Below are 24,403 nucleotides of genomic sequence, written 5' to 3'. Positions count from 1 at the left end.
CTATGGTGAAGATGTTGGAAACTCATTCTGCAGGCAGTGTGGAACTGTGAGGGACTGAGTGTGAGCTCAACTCTCAGAAGTAAGTTGCCTTTGGACAGGGCGTTCAGCTAGCTTCTCACCTATGGAACTTAGTATGTAGCACCAGTCTCAGACAGGAATTACTAGGAAATCGCTGGATTGAGCTTGGAGGCACTTGTCTTGTGTGCCGGGACATTCCGCTTTCCTCTCACAACACTTCAGTCACGCATCGAGCCTAGGCCTGTCTGCAGCGAAGTGTACCTGCAGGCAGGATGTGGGAAGTACAGGCCATAAGCTCAACACTCAAAAGTGTGTACGCTGGATTGAGCTTGGAGGCACTTGTCTTGTGTGCCGGGACATTCCGCTTTCCTCTCACAACACTTCAGTCACGCATCGAGCCTAGGCCTGTCTGCAGCGAAGTGTACCTGCAGGCAGGATGTGGGAAGTACAGGCCATAAGCTCAACACTCAAAAGTGTGTACGCCTGGGAGGCAGATGTCTGCTATCCACTCGTGCATGGGAGGTAGAAACTAGCTACACTCTGATAGCAGAAGGCCGTTGGAAATCGCTGTATTCAACTCAGATACGCGTGAGTTCAGGCCCAACGCTTCCACATGCTTTCCTCACCACGTCTCCCAGCACCTAACATAAGGATGTTAGCCTCCACGTCTACAGTCTGGCAGGATGCGGGAGGGGTCCTGCCCTGAGCTCTGCTCTCCAAAGGAAGCATGCCTGCAAGCTAGCTTTCCACTAGCTGAGTTGTTATGGCCGTGAAAAAGAAGCAGCATTGTAAGTCAGGACGTTCCGTCAATACCGCTCTACCACCCCCGGAGACACAAACATTGAAGACTGCACCTTGGCCCTTGCGTCCCACGAGCTTCCGACAAACAAGTCTAGTGAGGATATTCGTAACTCCATGTGCAGGCAGGGTGGAACTGGGAAGTACCGCGTGTCAGCTCACCTCACAGGAGGAAGTTCCCCAGAGAGATAGCTTTCAACAAGGTACTCGGGTTTGGAAGTTAGTATGCAGCTCCCTTCTGAGGGAGGAATTGCTCAGAAGTCGCTGGATTGAGCTAAGAGTCACTTGCCGCTCACAAAGCTTGCGTCCCGTATCGAACGAAATCCTTTGGAAGCGAAGCATACAGGCGGTCAACGTGGGGGCGGTACAAACCATAAGCTCAATCCAAAGGAGCGTGCATGCCTTGGAGGCAGCCGTCTGCTGGGCGCGAAACTGACAAGGCAGACACTTGGTTCTCACTTCGCTACTGTCCCGCATACAACGAAATGCTGTGGAAGCAGACCGTACAGGCAGTCAGGATGGCCGAGGCAGAGGCCATGAGCTCAACTCTCAAACTGTGTATGCTTTGCAGGCCGATGTCTGCTAGGCACTTATTCAGGGGAGCTAGAACCGAGCTACACTCAAACTGAACAAGGACGTTGGCAATCGCTCTATTGAACTCAGATACACGAGAGTGCGGGCCTGTCACTTCCACAAGAGTTTCACAAAACCCCTTCCGGCACCTAACGTAACTATGCTACGACCTCCGTCTACAGGCAGTCAGGATGCGGGAGGGTCCTGCCCTGACCTCAGCTCTCACAAGGAAGCATGCCTAGAAGCCAGCTTTCAACCAGCTGCCTTCTTATGGCAGTGAGAACGCAGCAGTATTCTGAGTCAGGAGGTTCCACGATTACCACTCTCCTGCACCTGGACATACCCCCCAGGTCTGCATTGTTCCACTTGTGTCTCAGAAGCCTCTGACAAACGTCTATGGTGAAGATGTTGGAAACTCATTCTGCAGGCAGTGTGGAACTGTGAGGGACTGAGTGTGAGCTCAACTCTCAGAAGTAAGTTGCCTTTGGACAGGGCGTTCAGCTAGCTTCTCACCTATGGAACTTAGTATGTAGCACCAGTCTCAGACAGGAATTACTAGGAAATCGCTGGATTGAGCTTGGAGGCACTTGTCTTGTGTGCCGGGACATTCCGCTTACCTCTCACAACACTTCAGTCACGCATCGAGCCTAGGCCTGTCTGCAGCGAAGTGTACCTGCAGGCAGGATGTGGGAAGTACAGGCCATAAGCTCAACACTCAAAAGTGTGTACGCCTGGGAGGCAGATGTCTGCTATCCCCTCGTGCATGGGAGGTAGAAACTAGCTACACTCTGATAGCAGAAGGCCGTTGGAAATCGCTGTATTCAACTCAGATACGCGTGAGTTCAGGCCCAACGCTTCCACATGCTTTCCTCACCACGTCTCCCAGCACCTAACATAAGGATGTTAGCCTCCACGTCTACAGTCTGGCAGGATGCGGGAGGGGTCCTGCCCTGAGCTCTGCTCTCCAAAGGAAGCATGCCTGCAAGCTAGCTTTCCACTAGCTGAGTTGTTATGGCCGTGAAAAAGAAGCAGCATTGTAAGTCAGGACGTTCCGTCAATACCGCTCTACCACCCCCGGAGACACAAACATTGAAGACTGCACCTTGGCCCTTGCGTCCCACGAGCTTCCGACAAACAAGTCTAGTGAGGATATTCGTAACTCCATGTGCAGGCAGGGTGGAACTGGGAAGTACCGCGTGTCAGCTCACCTCACAGGAGGAAGTTCCCCAGAGAGATAGCTTTCAACAAGGTACTCGGGTTTGGAAGTTAGTATGCAGCTCCCTTCTGAGGGAGGAATTGCTCAGAAGTCGCTGGATTGAGCTAAGAGTCACTTGCCGCTCACAAAGCTTGCGTCCCGTATCGAACGAAATCCTTTGGAAGCGAAGCATACAGGCGGTCAACGTGGGGGCGGTACAAACCATAAGCTCAATCCAAAGGAGCGTGCATGCCTTGGAGGCAGCCGTCTGCTGGGCGCGAAACTGACAAGGCAGACACTTGGTTCTCACTTCGCTACTGTCCCGCATACAACGAAATGCTGTGGAAGCAGACCGTACAGGCAGTCAGGATGGCCGAGGCAGAGGCCATGAGCTCAACTCTCAAACTGTGTATGCTTTGCAGGCCGATGTCTGCTAGGCACTTATTCAGGGGAGCTAGAACCGAGCTACACTCAAACTGAACAAGGACGTTGGCAATCGCTCTATTGAACTCAGATACACGAGAGTGCGGGCCTGTCACTTCCACAAGAGTTTCACAAAACCCCTTCCGGCACCTAACGTAACTATGCTACGACCTCCGTCTACAGGCAGTCAGGATGCGGGAGGGTCCTGCCCTGACCTCAGCTCTCACAAGGAAGCATGCCTAGAAGCCAGCTTTCAACCAGCTGCCTTCTTATGGCAGTGAGAACGCAGCAGTATTCTGAGTCAGGAGGTTCCACGATTACCACTCTCCTGCACCTGGACATACCCCCCAGGTCTGCATTGTTCCACTTGTGTCTCAGAAGCCTCTGACAAACGTCTATGGTGAAGATGTTGGAAACTCATTCTGCAGGCAGTGTGGAACTGTGAGGGACTGAGTGTGAGCTCAACTCTCAGAAGTAAGTTGCCTTTGGACAGGGCGTTCAGCTAGCTTCTCACCTATGGAACTTAGTATGTAGCACCAGTCTCAGACAGGAATTACTAGGAAATCGCTGGATTGAGCTTGGAGGCACTTGTCTTGTGTGCCGGGACATTCCGCTTACCTCTCACAACACTTCAGTCACGCATCGAGCCTAGGCCTGTCTGCAGCGAAGTGTACCTGCAGGCAGGATGTGGGAAGTACAGGCCATAAGCTCAACACTCAAAAGTGTGTACGCCTGGGAGGCAGATGTCTGCTATCCCCTCGTGCATGGGAGGTAGAAACTAGCTACACTCTGATAGCAGAAGGCCGTTGGAAATCGCTGTATTCAACTCAGATACGCGTGAGTTCAGGCCCAACGCTTCCACATGCTTTCCTCACCACGTCTCCCAGCACCTAACATAAGGATGTTAGCCTCCACGTCTACAGTCTGGCAGGATGCGGGAGGGGTCCTGCCCTGAGCTCTGCTCTCCAAAGGAAGCATGCCTGCAAGCTAGCTTTCCACTAGCTGAGTTGTTATGGCCGTGAAAAAGAAGCAGCATTGTAAGTCAGGACGTTCCGTCAATACCGCTCTACCACCCCCGGAGACACAAACATTGAAGACTGCACCTTGGCCCTTGCGTCCCACGAGCTTCCAACAAACAAGTCTAGTGAGGATATTCGTAACTCCATGTGCAGGCAGGGTGGAACTGGGAAGTACCGCGTGTCAGCTCACCTCACAGGAGGAAGTTCCCCAGAGAGATAGCTTTCAACAAGGTACTCGGGTTTGGAAGTTAGTATGCAGCTCCCTTCTGAGGGAGGAATTGCTCAGAAGTCGCTGGATTGAGCTAAGAGTCACTTGCCGCTCACAAAGCTTGCGTCCCGTATCGAACGAAATCCTTTGGAAGCGAAGCATACAGGCGGTCAACGTGGGGGCGGTACAAACCATAAGCTCAATCCAAAGGAGCGTGCATGCCTTGGAGGCAGCCGTCTGCTGGGCGCGAAACTGACAAGGCAGACACTTGGTTCTCACTTCGCTACTGTCCCGCATACAACGAAATGCTGTGGAAGCAGACCGTACAGGCAGTCAGGATGGCCGAGGCAGAGGCCATGAGCTCAACTCTCAAACTGTGTATGCTTTGCAGGCCGATGTCTGCTAGGCACTTATTCAGGGGAGCTAGAACCGAGCTACACTCAAACTGAACAAGGACGTTGGCAATCGCTCTATTGAACTCAGATACACGAGAGTGCGGGCCTGTCACTTCCACAAGAGTTTCACAAAACCCCTTCTGGCACCTAACGTAACTATGCTACGACCTCCGTCTACAGGCAGTCAGGATGCGGGAGGGTCCTGCCCTGACCTCAGCTCTCACAAGGAAGCATGCCTAGAAGCCAGCTTTCAACCAGCTGCCTTCTTATGGCAGTGAGAACGCAGCAGTATTCTGAGTCAGGAGGTTCCACGATTACCACTCTCCTGCACCTGGACATACCCCCCAGGTCTGCATTGTTCCACTTGTGTCTCAGAAGCCTCTGACAAACGTCTATGGTGAAGATGTTGGAAACTCATTCTGCAGGCAGTGTGGAACTGTGAGGGACTGAGTGTGAGCTCAACTCTCAGAAGTAAGTTGCCTTTGGACAGGGCGTTCAGCTAGCTTCTCACCTATGGAACTTAGTATGTAGCACCAGTCTCAGACAGGAATTACTAGGAAATCGCTGGATTGAGCTTGGAGGCACTTGTCTTGTGTGCCGGGACATTCCGCTTTCCTCTCACAACACTTCAGTCACGCATCGAGCCTAGGCCTGTCTGCAGCGAAGTGTACCTGCAGGCAGGATGTGGGAAGTACAGGCCATAAGCTCAACACTCAAAAGTGTGTACGCTGGATTGAGCTTGGAGGCACTTGTCTTGTGTGCCGGGACATTCCGCTTTCCTCTCACAACACTTCAGTCACGCATCGAGCCTAGGCCTGTCTGCAGCGAAGTGTACCTGCAGGCAGGATGTGGGAAGTACAGGCCATAAGCTCAACACTCAAAAGTGTGTACGCCTGGGAGGCAGATGTCTGCTATCCCCTCGTGCATGGGAGGTAGAAACTAGCTACACTCTGATAGCAGAAGGCCGTTGGAAATCGCTGTATTCAACTCAGATACGCGTGAGTTCAGGCCCAACGCTTCCACATGCTTTCCTCACCACGTCTCCCAGCACCTAACATAAGGATGTTAGCCTCCACGTCTACAGTCTGGCAGGATGCGGGAGGGGTCCTGCCCTGAGCTCTGCTCTCCAAAGGAAGCATGCCTGCAAGCTAGCTTTCCACTAGCTGAGTTGTTATGGCCGTGAAAAAGAAGCAGCATTGTAAGTCAGGACGTTCCGTCAATACCGCTCTACCACCCCCGGAGACACAAACATTGAAGACTGCACCTTGGCCCTTGCGTCCCACGAGCTTCCGACAAACAAGTCTAGTGAGGATATTCGTAACTCCATGTGCAGGCAGGGTGGAACTGGGAAGTACCGCGTGTCAGCTCACCTCACAGGAGGAAGTTCCCCAGAGAGATAGCTTTCAACAAGGTACTCGGGTTTGGAAGTTAGTATGCAGCTCCCTTCTGAGGGAGGAATTGCTCAGAAGTCGCTGGATTGAGCTAAGAGTCACTTGCCGCTCACAAAGCTTGCGTCCCGTATCGAACGAAATCCTTTGGAAGCGAAGCATACAGGCGGTCAACGTGGGGGCGGTACAAACCATAAGCTCAATCCAAAGGAGCGTGCATGCCTTGGAGGCAGCCGTCTGCTGGGCGCGAAACTGACAAGGCAGACACTTGGTTCTCACTTCGCTACTGTCCCGCATACAACGAAATGCTGTGGAAGCAGACCGTACAGGCAGTCAGGATGGCCGAGGCAGAGGCCATGAGCTCAACTCTCAAACTGTGTATGCTTTGCAGGCCGATGTCTGCTAGGCACTTATTCAGGGGAGCTAGAACCGAGCTACACTCAAACTGAACAAGGACGTTGGCAATCGCTCTATTGAACTCAGATACACGAGAGTGCGGGCCTGTCACTTCCACAAGAGTTTCACAAAACCCCTTCCGGCACCTAACGTAACTATGCTACGACCTCCGTCTACAGGCAGTCAGGATGCGGGAGGGTCCTGCCCTGACCTCAGCTCTCACAAGGAAGCATGCCTAGAAGCCAGCTTTCAACCAGCTGCCTTCTTATGGCAGTGAGAACGCAGCAGTATTCTGAGTCAGGAGGTTCCACGATTACCACTCTCCTGCACCTGGACATACCCCCCAGGTCTACATTGTTCCACTTGTGTCTCAGAAGCCTCTGACAAACGTCTATGGTGAAGATGTTGGAAACTCATTCTGCAGGCAGTGTGGAACTGTGAGGGACTGAGTGTGAGCTCAACTCTCAGAAGTAAGTTGCCTTTGGACAGGGCGTTCAGCTAGCTTCTCACCTATGGAACTTAGTATGTAGCACCAGTCTCAGACAGGAATTACTAGGAAATCGCTGGATTGAGCTTGGAGGCACTTGTCTTGTGTGCCGGGACATTCCGCTTTCCTCTCACAACACTTCAGTCACGCATCGAGCCTAGGCCTGTCTGCAGCGAAGTGTACCTGCAGGCAGGATGTGGGAAGTACAGGCCATAAGCTCAACACTCAAAAGTGTGTACGCCTGGGAGGCAGATGTCTGCTATCCCCTCGTGCATGGGAGGTAGAAACTAGCTACACTCTGATAGCAGAAGGCCGTTGGAAATCGCTGTATTCAACTCAGATACGCGTGAGTTCAGGCCCAACGCTTCCACATGCTTTCCTCACCACGTCTCCCAGCACCTAACATAAGGATGTTAGCCTCCACGTCTACAGTCTGGCAGGATGCGGGAGGGGTCCTGCCCTGAGCTCTGCTCTCCAAAGGAAGCATGCCTGCAAGCTAGCTTTCCACTAGCTGAGTTGTTATGGCCGTGAAAAAGAAGCAGCATTGTAAGTCAGGACGTTCCGTCAATACCGCTCTACCACCCCCGGAGACACAAACATTGAAGACTGCACCTTGGCCCTTGCGTCCCACGAGCTTCCGACAAACAAGTCTAGTGAGGATATTCGTAACTCCATGTGCAGGCAGGGTGGAACTGGGAAGTACCGCGTGTCAGCTCACCTCACAGGAGGAAGTTCCCCAGAGAGATAGCTTTCAACAAGGTACTCGGGTTTGGAAGTTAGTATGCAGCTCCCTTCTGAGGGAGGAATTGCTCAGAAGTCGCTGGATTGAGCTAAGAGTCACTTGCCGCTCACAAAGCTTGCGTCCCGTATCGAACGAAATCCTTTGGAAGCGAAGCATACAGGCGGTCAACGTGGGGGCGGTACAAACCATAAGCTCAATCCAAAGGAGCGTGCATGCCTTGGAGGCAGCCGTCTGCTGGGCGCGAAACTGACAAGGCAGACACTTGGTTCTCACTTCGCTACTGTCCCGCATACAACGAAATGCTGTGGAAGCAGACCGTACAGGCAGTCAGGATGGCCGAGGCAGAGGCCATGAGCTCAACTCTCAAACTGTGTATGCTTTGCAGGCCGATGTCTGCTAGGCACTTATTCAGGGGAGCTAGAACCGAGCTACACTCAAACTGAACAAGGACGTTGGCAATCGCTCTATTGAACTCAGATACACGAGAGTGCGGGCCTGTCACTTCCACAAGAGTTTCACAAAACCCCTTCCGGCACCTAACGTAACTATGCTACGACCTCCGTCTACAGGCAGTCAGGATGCGGGAGGGTCCTGCCCTGACCTCAGCTCTCACAAGGAAGCATGCCTAGAAGCCAGCTTTCAACCAGCTGCCTTCTTATGGCAGTGAGAACGCAGCAGTATTCTGAGTCAGGAGGTTCCACGATTACCACTCTCCTGCACCTGGACATACCCCCCAGGTCTGCATTGTTCCACTTGTGTCTCAGAAGCCTCTGACAAACGTCTATGGTGAAGATGTTGGAAACTCATTCTGCAGGCAGTGTGGAACTGTGAGGGACTGAGTGTGAGCTCAACTCTCAGAAGTAAGTTGCCTTTGGACAGGGCGTTCAGCTAGCTTCTCACCTATGGAACTTAGTATGTAGCACCAGTCTCAGACAGGAATTACTAGGAAATCGCTGGATTGAGCTTGGAGGCACTTGTCTTGTGTGCCGGGACATTCCGCTTACCTCTCACAACACTTCAGTCACGCATCGAGCCTAGGCCTGTCTGCAGCGAAGTGTACCTGCAGGCAGGATGTGGGAAGTACAGGCCATAAGCTCAACACTCAAAAGTGTGTACGCCTGGGAGGCAGATGTCTGCTATCCCCTCGTGCATGGGAGGTAGAAACTAGCTACACTCTGATAGCAGAAGGCCGTTGGAAATCGCTGTATTCAACTCAGATACGCGTGAGTTCAGGCCCAACGCTTCCACATGCTTTCCTCACCACGTCTCCCAGCACCTAACATAAGGATGTTAGCCTCCACGTCTACAGTCTGGCAGGATGCGGGAGGGGTCCTGCCCTGAGCTCTGCTCTCCAAAGGAAGCATGCCTGCAAGCTAGCTTTCCACTAGCTGAGTTGTTATGGCCGTGAAAAAGAAGCAGCATTGTAAGTCAGGACGTTCCGTCAATACCGCTCTACCACCCCCGGAGACACAAACATTGAAGACTGCACCTTGGCCCTTGCGTCCCACGAGCTTCCGACAAACAAGTCTAGTGAGGATATTCGTAACTCCATGTGCAGGCAGGGTGGAACTGGGAAGTACCGCGTGTCAGCTCACCTCACAGGAGGAAGTTCCCCAGAGAGATAGCTTTCAACAAGGTACTCGGGTTTGGAAGTTAGTATGCAGCTCCCTTCTGAGGGAGGAATTGCTCAGAAGTCGCTGGATTGAGCTAAGAGTCACTTGCCGCTCACAAAGCTTGCGTCCCGTATCGAACGAAATCCTTTGGAAGCGAAGCATACAGGCGGTCAACGTGGGGGCGGTACAAACCATAAGCTCAATCCAAAGGAGCGTGCATGCCTTGGAGGCAGCCGTCTGCTGGGCGCGAAACTGACAAGGCAGACACTTGGTTCTCACTTCGCTACTGTCCCGCATACAACGAAATGCTGTGGAAGCAGACCGTACAGGCAGTCAGGATGGCCGAGGCAGAGGCCATGAGCTCAACTCTCAAACTGTGTATGCTTTGCAGGCCGATGTCTGCTAGGCACTTATTCAGGGGAGCTAGAACCGAGCTACACTCAAACTGAACAAGGACGTTGGCAATCGCTCTATTGAACTCAGATACACGAGAGTGCGGGCCTGTCACTTCCACAAGAGTTTCACAAAACCCCTTCCGGCACCTAACGTAACTATGCTACGACCTCCGTCTACAGGCAGTCAGGATGCGGGAGGGTCCTGCCCTGACCTCAGCTCTCACAAGGAAGCATGCCTAGAAGCCAGCTTTCAACCAGCTGCCTTCTTATGGCAGTGAGAACGCAGCAGTATTCTGAGTCAGGAGGTTCCACGATTACCACTCTCCTGCACCTGGACATACCCCCCAGGTCTGCATTGTTCCACTTGTGTCTCAGAAGCCTCTGACAAACGTCTATGGTGAAGATGTTGGAAACTCATTCTGCAGGCAGTGTGGAACTGTGAGGGACTGAGTGTGAGCTCAACTCTCAGAAGTAAGTTGCCTTTGGACAGGGCGTTCAGCTAGCTTCTCACCTATGGAACTTAGTATGTAGCACCAGTCTCAGACAGGAATTACTAGGAAATCGCTGGATTGAGCTTGGAGGCACTTGTCTTGTGTGCCGGGACATTCCGCTTACCTCTCACAACACTTCAGTCACGCATCGAGCCTAGGCCTGTCTGCAGCGAAGTGTACCTGCAGGCAGGATGTGGGAAGTACAGGCCATAAGCTCAACACTCAAAAGTGTGTACGCCTGGGAGGCAGATGTCTGCTATCCCCTCGTGCATGGGAGGTAGAAACTAGCTACACTCTGATAGCAGAAGGCCGTTGGAAATCGCTGTATTCAACTCAGATACGCGTGAGTTCAGGCCCAACGCTTCCACATGCTTTCCTCACCACGTCTCCCAGCACCTAACATAAGGATGTTAGCCTCCACGTCTACAGTCTGGCAGGATGCGGGAGGGGTCCTGCCCTGAGCTCTGCTCTCCAAAGGAAGCATGCCTGCAAGCTAGCTTTCCACTAGCTGAGTTGTTATGGCCGTGAAAAAGAAGCAGCATTGTAAGTCAGGACGTTCCGTCAATACCGCTCTACCACCCCCGGAGACACAAACATTGAAGACTGCACCTTGGCCCTTGCGTCCCACGAGCTTCCGACAAACAAGTCTAGTGAGGATATTCGTAACTCCATGTGCAGGCAGGGTGGAACTGGGAAGTACCGCGTGTCAGCTCACCTCACAGGAGGAAGTTCCCCAGAGAGATAGCTTTCAACAAGGTACTCGGGTTTGGAAGTTAGTATGCAGCTCCCTTCTGAGGGAGGAATTGCTCAGAAGTCGCTGGATTGAGCTAAGAGTCACTTGCCGCTCACAAAGCTTGCGTCCCGTATCGAACGAAGTCCTTTGGAAGCGAAGCATACAGGCGGTCAACGTGGGGGCGGTACAAACCATAAGCTCAATCCAAAGGAGCGTGCATGCCTTGGAGGCAGCCGTCTGCTGGGCGCGAAACTGACAAGGCAGACACTTGGTTCTCACTTCGCTACTGTCCCGCATACAACGAAATGCTGTGGAAGCAGACCGTACAGGCAGTCAGGATGGCCGAGGCAGAGGCCATGAGCTCAACTCTCAAACTGTGTATGCTTTGCAGGCCGATGTCTGCTAGGCACTTATTCAGGGGAGCTAGAACCGAGCTACACTCAAACTGAACAAGGACGTTGGCAATCGCTCTATTGAACTCAGATACACGAGAGTGCGGGCCTGTCACTTCCACAAGAGTTTCACAAAACCCCTTCCGGCACCTAACGTAACTATGCTACGACCTCCGTCTACAGGCAGTCAGGATGCGGGAGGGTCCTGCCCTGACCTCAGCTCTCACAAGGAAGCATGCCTAGAAGCCAGCTTTCAACCAGCTGCCTTCTTATGGCAGTGAGAACGCAGCAGTATTCTGAGTCAGGAGGTTCCACGATTACCACTCTCCTGCACCTGGACATACCCCCCAGGTCTGCATTGTTCCACTTGTGTCTCAGAAGCCTCTGACAAACGTCTATGGTGAAGATGTTGGAAACTCATTCTGCAGGCAGTGTGGAACTGTGAGGGACTGAGTGTGAGCTCAACTCTCAGAAGTAAGTTGCCTTTGGACAGGGCGTTCAGCTAGCTTCTCACCTATGGAACTTAGTATGTAGCACCAGTCTCAGACAGGAATTACTAGGAAATCGCTGGATTGAGCTTGGAGGCACTTGTCTTGTGTGCCGGGACATTCCGCTTACCTCTCACAACACTTCAGTCACGCATCGAGCCTAGGCCTGTCTGCAGCGAAGTGTACCTGCAGGCAGGATGTGGGAAGTACAGGCCATAAGCTCAACACTCAAAAGTGTGTACGCCTGGGAGGCAGATGTCTGCTATCCCCTCGTGCATGGGAGGTAGAAACTAGCTACACTCTGATAGCAGAAGGCCGTTGGAAATCGCTGTATTCAACTCAGATACGCGTGAGTTCAGGCCCAACGCTTCCACATGCTTTCCTCACCACGTCTCCCAGCACCTAACATAAGGATGTTAGCCTCCACGTCTACAGTCTGGCAGGATGCGGGAGGGGTCCTGCCCTGAGCTCTGCTCTCCAAAGGAAGCATGCCTGCAAGCTAGCTTTCCACTAGCTGAGTTGTTATGGCCGTGAAAAAGAAGCAGCATTGTAAGTCAGGACGTTCCGTCAATACCGCTCTACCACCCCCGGAGACACAAACATTGAAGACTGCACCTTGGCCCTTGCGTCCCACGAGCTTCCGACAAACAAGTCTAGTGAGGATATTCGTAACTCCATGTGCAGGCAGGGTGGAACTGGGAAGTACCGCGTGTCAGCTCACCTCACAGGAGGAAGTTCCCCAGAGAGATAGCTTTCAACAAGGTACTCGGGTTTGGAAGTTAGTATGCAGCTCCCTTCTGAGGGAGGAATTGCTCAGAAGTCGCTGGATTGAGCTAAGAGTCACTTGCCGCTCACAAAGCTTGCGTCCCGTATCGAACGAAATCCTTTGGAAGCGAAGCATACAGGCGGTCAACGTGGGGGCGGTACAAACCATAAGCTCAATCCAAAGGAGCGTGCATGCCTTGGAGGCAGCCGTCTGCTGGGCGCGAAACTGACAAGGCAGACACTTGGTTCTCACTTCGCTACTGTCCCGCATACAACGAAATGCTGTGGAAGCAGACCGTACAGGCAGTCAGGATGGCCGAGGCAGAGGCCATGAGCTCAACTCTCAAACTGTGTATGCTTTGCAGGCCGATGTCTGCTAGGCACTTATTCAGGGGAGCTAGAACCGAGCTACACTCAAACTGAACAAGGACGTTGGCAATCGCTCTATTGAACTCAGATACACGAGAGTGCGGGCCTGTCACTTCCACAAGAGTTTCACAAAACCCCTTCCGGCACCTAACGTAACTATGCTACGACCTCCGTCTACAGGCAGTCAGGATGCGGGAGGGTCCTGCCCTGACCTCAGCTCTCACAAGGAAGCATGCCTAGAAGCCAGCTTTCAACCAGCTGCCTTCTTATGGCAGTGAGAACGCAGCAGTATTCTGAGTCAGGAGGTTCCACGATTACCACTCTCCTGCACCTGGACATACCCCCCAGGTCTACATTGTTCCACTTGTGTCTCAGAAGCCTCTGACAAACGTCTATGGTGAAGATGTTGGAAACTCATTCTGCAGGCAGTGTGGAACTGTGAGGGACTGAGTGTGAGCTCAACTCTCAGAAGTAAGTTGCCTTTGGACAGGGCGTTCAGCTAGCTTCTCACCTATGGAACTTAGTATGTAGCACCAGTCTCAGACAGGAATTACTAGGAAATCGCTGGATTGAGCTTGGAGGCACTTGTCTTGTGTGCCGGGACATTCCGCTTTCCTCTCACAACACTTCAGTCACGCATCGAGCCTAGGCCTGTCTGCAGCGAAGTGTACCTGCAGGCAGGATGTGGGAAGTACAGGCCATAAGCTCAACACTCAAAAGTGTGTACGCCTGGGAGGCAGATGTCTGCTATCCCCTCGTGCATGGGAGGTAGAAACTAGCTACACTCTGATAGCAGAAGGCCGTTGGAAATCGCTGTATTCAACTCAGATACGCGTGAGTTCAGGCCCAACGCTTCCACATGCTTTCCTCACCACGTCTCCCAGCACCTAACATAAGGATGTTAGCCTCCACGTCTACAGTCTGGCAGGATGCGGGAGGGGTCCTGCCCTGAGCTCTGCTCTCCAAAGGAAGCATGCCTGCAAGCTAGCTTTCCACTAGCTGAGTTGTTATGGCCGTGAAAAAGAAGCAGCATTGTAAGTCAGGACGTTCCGTCAATACCGCTCTACCACCCCCGGAGACACAAACATTGAAGACTGCACCTTGGCCCTTGCGTCCCACGAGCTTCCGACAAACAAGTCTAGTGAGGATATTCGTAACTCCATGTGCAGGCAGGGTGGAACTGGGAAGTACCGCGTGTCAGCTCACCTCACAGGAGGAAGTTCCCCAGAGAGATAGCTTTCAACAAGGTACTCGGGTTTGGAAGTTAGTATGCAGCTCCCTTCTGAGGGAGGAATTGCTCAGAAGTCGCTGGATTGAGCTAAGAGTCACTTGCCGCTCACAAAGCTTGCGTCCCGTATCGAACGAAATCCTTTGGAAGCGAAGCATACAGGCGGTCAACGTGGGGGCGGTACAAACCATAAGCTCAATCCAAAGGAGCGTGCATGCCTTGGAGGCAGCCGTCTGCTGGGCGCGAAACTGACAAGGCAGACACTTGGTTCTCACTTCGCTACTGTCCCGCATACAACGAAATGCTGTGGAAGCAGACCGTACAGGCAGTCAGGATGGCCGAGGCAGAGGCCATGAGCTCAACTCTCAAACTGTGTATGCTTTGCAGGCCGATGTCTGCTAGGCACTTATTCAGGGGAGCTAGAACCGAGCTACACTCAAACTGAACAAGGACGTTGGCAATCGCTCTATTGAACTCAGATACACGAGAGTGCGGGCCTGTCACTTCCACAAGAGTTTCACAAAACCCCTTCCGGCACCTAACGTAACTATGCTACGACCTCCGTCTACAGGCAGTCAGGATGCGGGAGGGTCCTGCCCTGACCTCAGCTCTCACAAGGAAGCATGCCTAGAAGCCAGCTTTCAACCAGCTGCCTTCTTATGGCAGTGAGAACGCAGCAGTATTCTGAGTCAGGAGGTTCCACGATTACCACTCTCCTGCACCTGGACATACCCCCCAGGTCTGCATTGTTCCACTTGTGTCTCAGAAGCCTCTGACAAACGTCTATGGTGAAGATGTTGGAAACTCATTCTGCAGGCAGTGTGGAACTGTGAGGGACTGAGTGTGAGCTCAACTCTCAGAAGTAAGTTGCCTTTGGACAGGGCGTTCAGCTAGCTTCTCACCTATGGAACTTAGTATGTAGCACCAGTCTCAGACAGGAATTACTAGGAAATCGCTGGATTGAGCTTGGAGGCACTTGTCTTGTGTGCCGGGACATTCCGCTTTCCTCTCACAACACTTCAGTCACGCATCGAGCCTAGGCCTGTCTGCAGCGAAGTGTACCTGCAGGCAGGATGTGGGAAGTACAGGCCATAAGCTCAACACTCAAAAGTGTGTACGCCTGGGAGGCAGATGTCTGCTATCCCCTCGTGCATGGGAGGTAGAAACTAGCTACACTCTGATAGCAGAAGGCCGTTGGAAATCGCTGTATTCAACTCAGATACGCGTGAGTTCAGGCCCAACGCTTCCACATGCTTTCCTCACCACGTCTCCCAGCACCTAACATAAGGATGTTAGCCTCCACGTCTACAGTCTGGCAGGATGCGGGAGGGGTCCTGCCCTGAGCTCTGCTCTCCAAAGGAAGCATGCCTGCAAGCTAGCTTTCCACTAGCTGAGTTGTTATGGCCGTGAAAAAGAAGCAGCATTGTAAGTCAGGACGTTCCGTCAATACCGCTCTACCACCCCCGGAGACACAAACATTGAAGACTGCACCTTGGCCCTTGCGTCCCACGAGCTTCCGACAAACAAGTCTAGTGAGGATATTCGTAACTCCATGTGCAGGCAGGGTGGAACTGGGAAGTACCGCGTGTCAGCTCACCTCACAGGAGGAAGTTCCCCAGAGAGATAGCTTTCAACAAGGTACTCGGGTTTGGAAGTTAGTATGCAGCTCCCTTCTGAGGGAGGAATTGCTCAGAAGTCGCTGGATTGAGCTAAGAGTCACTTGCCGCTCACAAAGCTTGCGTCCCGTATCGAACGAAATCCTTTGGAAGCGAAGCATACAGGCGGTCAACGTGGGGGCGGTACAAACCATAAGCTCAATCCAAAGGAGCGTGCATGCCTTGGAGGCAGCCGTCTGCTGGGCGCGAAACTGACAAGGCAGACACTTGGTTCTCACTTCGCTACTGTCCCGCATACAACGAAATGCTGTGGAAGCAGACCGTACAGGCAGTCAGGATGGCCGAGGCAGAGGCCATGAGCTCAACTCTCAAACTGTGTATGCTTTGCAGGCCGATGTCTGCTAGGCACTTATTCAGGGGAGCTAGAACCGAGCTACACTCAAACTGAACAAGGACGTTGGCAATCGCTCTATTGAACTCAGATACACGAGAGTGCGGGCCTGTCACTTCCACAAGAGTTTCACAAAACCCCTTCCGGCACCTAACGTAACTATGCTACGACCTCCGTCTACAGGCAGTCAGGATGCGGGAGGGTCCTGCCCTGACCTCAGCTCTCACAAGGAAGCATGCCTAGAAGCCAGCTTTCAACCAGCTGCCTTCTTATGGCAGTGAGAACGCAGCAGTATTCTGAGTCAGGAGGTTCCACGATTACCACTCTCCTGCACCTGGACATACCCCCCAGGTCTACATTGTTCCACTTGTGTCTCAGAAGCCTCTGACAAACGTCTATGGTGAAGATGTTGGAAACTCATTCTGCAGGCAGTGTGGAACTGTGAGGGACTGAGTGTGAGCTCAACTCTCAGAAGTAAGTTGCCTTTGGACAGGGCGTTCAGCTAGCTTCTCACCTATGGAACTTAGTATGTAGCACCAGTCTCAGACAGGAATTACTAGGAAATCGCTGGATTGAGCTTGGAGGCACTTGTCTTGTGTGCCGGGACATTCCGCTTTCCTCTCACAACACTTCAGTCACGCATCGAGCCTAGGCCTGTCTGCAGCGAAGTGTACCTGCAGGCAGGATGTGGGAAGTACAGGCCATAAGCTCAACACTCAAAAGTGTGTACGCCTGGGAGGCAGATGTCTGCTATCCCCTCGTGCATGGGAGGTAGAAACTAGCTACACTCTGATAGCAGAAGGCCGTTGGAAATCGCTGTATTCAACTCAGATACGCGTGAGTTCAGGCCCAACGCTTCCACATGCTTTCCTCACCACGTCTCCCAGCACCTAACATAAGGATGTTAGCCTCCACGTCTACAGTCTGGCAGGATGCGGGAGGGGTCCTGCCCTGAGCTCTGCTCTCCAAAGGAAGCATGCCTGCAAGCTAGCTTTCCACTAGCTGAGTTGTTATGGCCGTGAAAAAGAAGCAGCATTGTAAGTCAGGACGTTCCGTCAATACCGCTCTACCACCCCCGGAGACACAAACATTGAAGACTGCACCTTGGCCCTTGCGTCCCACGAGCTTCCGACAAACAAGTCTAGTGAGGATATTCGTAACTCCATGTGCAGGCAGGGTGGAACTGGGAAGTACCGCGTGTCAGCTCACCTCACAGGAGGAAGTTCCCCAGAGAGATAGCTTTCAACAAGGTACTCGGGTTTGGAAGTTAGTATGCAGCTCCCTTCTGAGGGAGGAATTGCTCAGAAGTCGCTGGATTGAGCTAAGAGTCACTTGCCGCTCACAAAGCTTGCGTCCCGTATCGAACGAAATCCTTTGGAAGCGAAGCATACAGGCGGTCAACGTGGGGGCGGTACAAACCATAAGCTCAATCCAAAGGAGCGTGCATGCCTTGGAGGCAGCCGTCTGCTGGGCGCGAAACTGACAAGGCAGACACTTGGTTCTCACTTCGCTACTGTCCCGCATACAACGAAATGCTGTGGAAGCAGACCGTACAGGCAGTCAGGATGGCCGAGGCAGAGGCCATGAGCTCAACTCTCAAACTGTGTATGCTTTGCAGGCCGATGTCTGCTAGGCACTTATTCAGGGGAGCTAGAACCGAGCTACACTCAAACTGAACAAGGACGTTGGCAATCGCTCTATTGAACTCAGATACACGAGAGTGCGGGCCTGTCACTTCCACAAGAGTTTCACAAAACCCCTTCCGGCACCTAACGTAACTATGCTACGACCTCCGTCTACAGGCAGTCAGGATGCGGGAGGGTCCTGCCCTGACCTCAGCTCTCACAAGGAAGCATGCCTAGAAGCCAGCTTTCAACCAGCTGCCTTCTTATGGCAGTGAGAACGCAGCAGTATTCTGAGTCAGGAGGTTCCACGATTACCACTCTCCTGCACCTGGACATACCCCCCAGGTCTGCATTGTTCCACTTGTGTCTCAGAAGCCTCTGACAAACGTCTATGGTGAAGATGTTGGAAACTCATTCTGCAGGCAGTGTGGAACTGTGAGGGACTGAGTGTGAGCTCAACTCTCAGAAGTAAGTTGCCTTTGGACAGGGCGTTCAGCTAGCTTCTCACCTATGGAACTTAGTATGTAGCACCAGTCTCAGACGGGAATTACTAGGAAATCGCTGGATTGAGCTTGGAGGCACTTGTCTTGTGTGCCGGGACATTCCGCTTACCTCTCACAACACTTCAGTCACGCATCGAGCCTAGGCCTGTCTGCAGCGAAGTGTACCTGCAGGCAGGATGTGGGAAGTACAGGCCATAAGCTCAACACTCAAAAGTGTGTACGCCTGGGAGGCAGATGTCTGCTATCCACTCGTACATGGGAGGTAGAAACTAGCTACACTCTGATAGCAGAAGGCCGTTGGAAATCGCTGTATTCAACTCAGATACGCGTGAGTTCAGGCCCAACGCTTCCACATGCTTTCCTCACCACGTCTCCCAGCACCTAACATAAGGATGTTAGCCTCCACGTCTACAGTCTGGCAGGATGCGGGAGGGGTCCTGCCCTGAGCTCTGCTCTCCAAAGGAAGCATGCCTGCAAGCTAGCTTTCCACTAGCTGAGTTGTTATGGCCGTGAAAAAGAAGCAGCATTGTAAGTCAGGACGTTCCGTCAATACCGCTCTACCACCCCCGGAGACACAAACATTGAAGACTGCACCTTGGCCCTTGCGTCCCACGAGCTTCCGACAAACAAGTCTAGTGAGGATATTCGTAACTCCATGTGCAGGCAGGGTGGAACTGGGAAGTACCGCGTGTCAGCTCACCTCACAGGAGGAAGTTCCCCAGAGAGATAGCTTTCAACAAGGTACTCGGGTTTGGAAGTTAGTATGCAGCTCCCTTCTGAGGGAGGAATTGCTCAGAAGTCGCTGGATTGAGCTAAGAGTCACTTGCCGCTCACAAAGCTTGCGTCCCGTATCGAACGAAGTCCTTTGGAAGCGAAGCATACAGGCGGTCAACGTGGGGGCGGTACAAACCATAAGCTCAATCCAAAGGAGCGTACATGCCTTGGAGGCAGCCGTCTGCTGGGCGCGAAACTGACAAGGCAGACACTTGGTTCTCACTTCGCTACTGTCCCGCATACAACGAAATGCTGTGGAAGCAGACCGTACAGGCAGTCAGGATGGCCGAGGCAGAGGCCATGAGCTCAACTCTCAAACTGTGTATGCTTTGCAGGCCGATGTCTGCTAGGCACTTATTCAGGGGAGCTAGAACCGAGCTACACTCAAACTGAACAAGGACGTTGGCAATCGCTCTATTGAACTCAGATACACGAGAGTGCGGGCCTGTCACTTCCACAAGAGTTTCACAAAACCCCTTCCGGCACCTAACGTAACTATGCTACGACCTCCGTCTACAGGCAGTCAGGATGCGGGAGGGTCCTGCCCTGACCTCAGCTCTCACAAGGAAGCATGCCTAGAAGCCAGCTTTCAACCAGCTGCCTTCTTATGGCAGTGAGAACGCAGCAGTATTCTGAGTCAGGAGGTTCCACGATTACCACTCTCCTGCACCTGGACATACCCCCCAGGTCTGCATTGTTCCACTTGTGTCTCAGAAGCCTCTGACAAACGTCTATGGTGAAGATGTTGGAAACTCATTCTGCAGGCAGTGTGGAACTGTGAGGGACTGAGTGTGAGCTCAACTCTCAGAAGTAAGTTGCCTTTGGACAGGGCGTTCAGCTAGCTTCTCACCTATGGAACTTAGTATGTAGCACCAGTCTCAGACAGGAATTACTAGGAAATCGCTGGATTGAGCTTGGAGGCACTTGTCTTGTGTGCCGGGACATTCCGCTTACCTCTCACAACACTTCAGTCACGCATCGAGCCTAGGCCTGTCTGCAGCGAAGTGTACCTGCAGGCAGGATGTGGGAAGTACAGGCCATAAGCTCAACACTCAAAAGTGTGTACGCCTGGGAGGCAGATGTCTGCTATCCCCTCGTGCATGGGAGGTAGAAACTAGCTACACTCTGATAGCAGAAGGCCGTTGGAAATCGCTGTATTCAACTCAGATACGCGTGAGTTCAGGCCCAACGCTTCCACATGCTTTCCTCACCACGTCTCCCAGCACCTAACATAAGGATGTTAGCCTCCACGTCTACAGTCTGGCAGGATGCGGGAGGGGTCCTGCCCTGAGCTCTGCTCTCCAAAGGAAGCATGCCTGCAAGCTAGCTTTCCACTAGCTGAGTTGTTATGGCCGTGAAAAAGAAGCAGCATTGTAAGTCAGGACGTTCCGTCAATACCGCTCTACCACCCCCGGAGACACAAACATTGAAGACTGCACCTTGGCCCTTGCGTCCCACGAGCTTCCGACAAACAAGTCTAGTGAGGATATTCGTAACTCCATGTGCAGGCAGGGTGGAACTGGGAAGTACCGCGTGTCAGCTCACCTCACAGGAGGAAGTTCCCCAGAGAGATAGCTTTCAACAAGGTACTCGGGTTTGGAAGTTAGTATGCAGCTCCCTTCTGAGGGAGGAATTGCTCAGAAGTCGCTGGATTGAGCTAAGAGTCACTTGCCGCTCACAAAGCTTGCGTCCCGTATCGAACGAAGTCCTTTGGAAGCGAAGCATACAGGCGGTCAACGTGGGGGCGGTACAAACCATAAGCTCAATCCAAAGGAGCGTGCATGCCTTGGAGGCAGCCGTCTGCTGGGCGCGAAACTGACAAGGCAGACACTTGGTTCTCACTTCGCTACTGTCCCGCATACAACGAAATGCTGTGGAAGCAGACCGTACAGGCAGTCAGGATGGCCGAGGCAGAGGCCATGAGCTCAACTCTCAAACTGTGTATGCTTTGCAGGCCGATGTCTGCTAGGCACTTATTCAGGGGAGCTAGAACCGAGCTACACTCAAACTGAACAAGGACGTTGGCAATCGCTCTATTGAACTCAGATACACGAGAGTGCGGGCCTGTCACTTCCACAAGAGTTTCACAAAACCCCTTCCGGCACCTAACGTAACTATGCTACGACCTCCGTCTACAGGCAGTCAGGATGCGGGAGGGTCCTGCCCTGACCTCAGCTCTCACAAGGAAGCATGCCTAGAAGCCAGCTTTCAACCAGCTGCCTTCTTATGGCAGTGAGAACGCAGCAGTATTCTGAGTCAGGAGGTTCCACGATTACCACTCTCCTGCACCTGGACATACCCCCCAGGTCTGCATTGTTCCACTTGTGTCTCAGAAGCCTCTGACAAACGTCTATGGTGAAGATGTTGGAAACTCATTCTGCAGGCAGTGTGGAACTGTGAGGGACTGAGTGTGAGCTCAACTCTCAGAAGTAAGTTGCCTTTGGACAGGGCGTTCAGCTAGCTTCTCACCTATGGAACTTAGTATGTAGCACCAGTCTCAGACGGGAATTACTAGGAAATCGCTGGATTGAGCTTGGAGGCACTTGTCTTGTGTGCCGGGACATTCCGCTTACCTCTCACAACACTTCAGTCACGCATCGAGCCTAGGCCTGTCTGCAGCGAAGTGTACCTGCAGGCAGGATGTGGGAAGTACAGGCCATAAGCTCAACACTCAAAAGTGTGTACGCCTGGGAGGCAGATGTCTGCTATCCCCTCGTGCATGGGAGGTAGAAACTAGCTACACTCTGATAGCAGAAGGCCGTTGGAAATCGCTGTATTCAACTCAGATACGCGTGAGTTCAGGCCCAACGCTTCCACATGCTTTCCTCACCACGTCTCCCAGCACCTAACATAAGGATGTTAGCCTCCACGTCTACAGTCTGGCAGGATGCGGGAGGGGTCCTGCCCTGAGCTCTGCTCTCCAAAGGAAGCATGCCTGCAAGCTAGCTTTCCACTAGCTGAGTTGTTATGGCCGTGAAAAAGAAGCAGCATTGTAAGTCAGGACGTTCCGTCAATACCGCTCTACCACCCCCGGAGACACAAACATTGAAGACTGCACCTTGGCCCTTGCGTCCCACGAGCTTCCGACAAACAAGTCTAGTGAGGATATTCGTAACTCCATGTGCAGGCAGGGTGGAACTGGGAAGTACCGCGTGTCAGCTCACCTCACAGGAGGAAGTTCCCCAGAGAGATAGCTTTCAACAAGGTACTCGGGTTTGGAAGTTAGTATGCAGCTCCCTTCTGAGGGAGGAATTGCTCAGAAGTCGCTGGATTGAGCTAAGAGTCACTTGCCGCTCACAAAGCTTGCGTCCCGTATCGAACGAAATCCTTTGGAAGCGAAGCATACAGGCGGTCAACGTGGGGGCGGTACAAACCATAAGCTCAATCCAAAGGAGCGTGCATGCCTTGGAGGCAGCCGTCTGCTGGGCGCGAAACTGACAAGGCAGACACTTGGTTCTCACTTCGCTACTGTCCCGCATACAACGAAATGCTGTGGAAGCAGACCGTACAGGCAGTCAGGATGGCCGAGGCAGAGGCCATGAGCTCAACTCTCAAACTGTGTATGCTTTGCAGGCCGATGTCTGCTAGGCACTTATTCAGGGGAGCTAGAACCGAGCTACACTCAAACTGAACAAGGACGTTGGCAATCGCTCTATTGAACTCAGATACACGAGAGTGCGGGCCTGTCACTTCCACAAGAGTTTCACAAAACCCCTTCCGGCACCTAACGTAACTATGCTACGACCTCCGTCTACAGGCAGTCAGGATGCGGGAGGGTCCTGCCCTGACCTCAGCTCTCACAAGGAAGCATGCCTAGAAGCCAGCTTTCAACCAGCTGCCTTCTTATGGCAGTGAGAACGCAGCAGTATTCTGAGTCAGGAGGTTCCACGATTACCACTCTCCTGCACCTGGACATACCCCCCAGGTCTGCATTGTTCCACTTGTGTCTCAGAAGCCTCTGACAAACGTCTATGGTGAAGATGTTGGAAACTCATTCTGCAGGCAGTGTGGAACTGTGAGGGACTGAGTGTGAGCTCAACTCTCAGAAGTAAGTTGCCTTTGGACAGGGCGTTCAGCTAGCTTCTCACCTATGGAACTTAGTATGTAGCACCAGTCTCAGACAGGAATTACTAGGAAATCGCTGGATTGAGCTTGGAGGCACTTGTCTTGTGTGCCGGGACATTCCGCTTACCTCTCACAACACTTCAGTCACGCATCGAGCCTAGGCCTGTCTGCAGCGAAGTGTACCTGCAGGCAGGATGTGGGAAGTACAGGCCATAAGCTCAACACTCAAAAGTGTGTACGCCTGGGAGGCAGATGTCTGCTATCCCCTCGTGCATGGGAGGTAGAAACTAGCTACACTCTGATAGCAGAAGGCCGTTGGAAATCGCTGTATTCAACTCAGATACGCGTGAGTTCAGGCCCAACGCTTCCACATGCTTTCCTCACCACGTCTCCCAGCACCTAACATAAGGATGTTAGCCTCCACGTCTACAGTCTGGCAGGATGCGGGAGGGGTCCTGCCCTGAGCTCTGCTCTCCAAAGGAAGCATGCCTGCAAGCTAGCTTTCCACTAGCTGAGTTGTTATGGCCGTGAAAAAGAAGCAGCATTGTAAGTCAGGACGTTCCGTCAATACCGCTCTACCACCCCCGGAGACACAAACATTGAAGACTGCACCTTGGCCCTTGCGTCCCACGAGCTTCCGACAAACAAGTCTAGTGAGGATATTCGTAACTCCATGTGCAGGCAGGGTGGAACTGGGAAGTACCGCGTGTCAGCTCACCTCACAGGAGGAAGTTCCCCAGAGAGATAGCTTTCAACAAGGTACTCGGGTTTGGAAGTTAGTATGCAGCTCCCTTCTGAGGGAGGAATTGCTCAGAAGTCGCTGGATTGAGCTAAGAGTCACTTGCCGCTCACAAAGCTTGCGTCCCGTATCGAACGAAGTCCTTTGGAAGCGAAGCATACAGGCGGTCAACGTGGGGGCGGTACAAACCATAAGCTCAATCCAAAGGAGCGTACATGCCTTGGAGGCAGCCGTCTGCTGGGCGCGAAACTGACAAGGCAGACACTTGGTTCTCACTTCGCTACTGTCCCGCATACAACGAAATGCTGTGGAAGCAGACCGTACAGGCAGTCAGGATGGCCGAGGCAGAGGCCATGAGCTCAACTCTCAAACTGTGTATGCTTTGCAGGCCGATGTCTGCTAGGCACTTATTCAGGGGAGCTAGAACCGAGCTACACTCAAACTGAACAAGGACGTTGGCAATCGCTCTATTGAACTCAGATACACGAGAGTGCGGGCCTGTCACTTCCACAAGAGTTTCACAAAACCCCTTCCGGCACCTAACGTAACTATGCTACGACCTCCGTCTACAGGC

This window comes from Canis lupus, chromosome 26 (genome assembly GCF_048164855.1).
Source record: "Canis lupus baileyi chromosome 26, mCanLup2.hap1, whole genome shotgun sequence".
In the NCBI taxonomy this organism is placed as follows: Eukaryota; Metazoa; Chordata; class Mammalia; order Carnivora; family Canidae; genus Canis; species Canis lupus.
The sequence above is the reverse complement of the archived record's forward strand: the minus strand, read 5'-3'. Positions refer to the sequence as shown.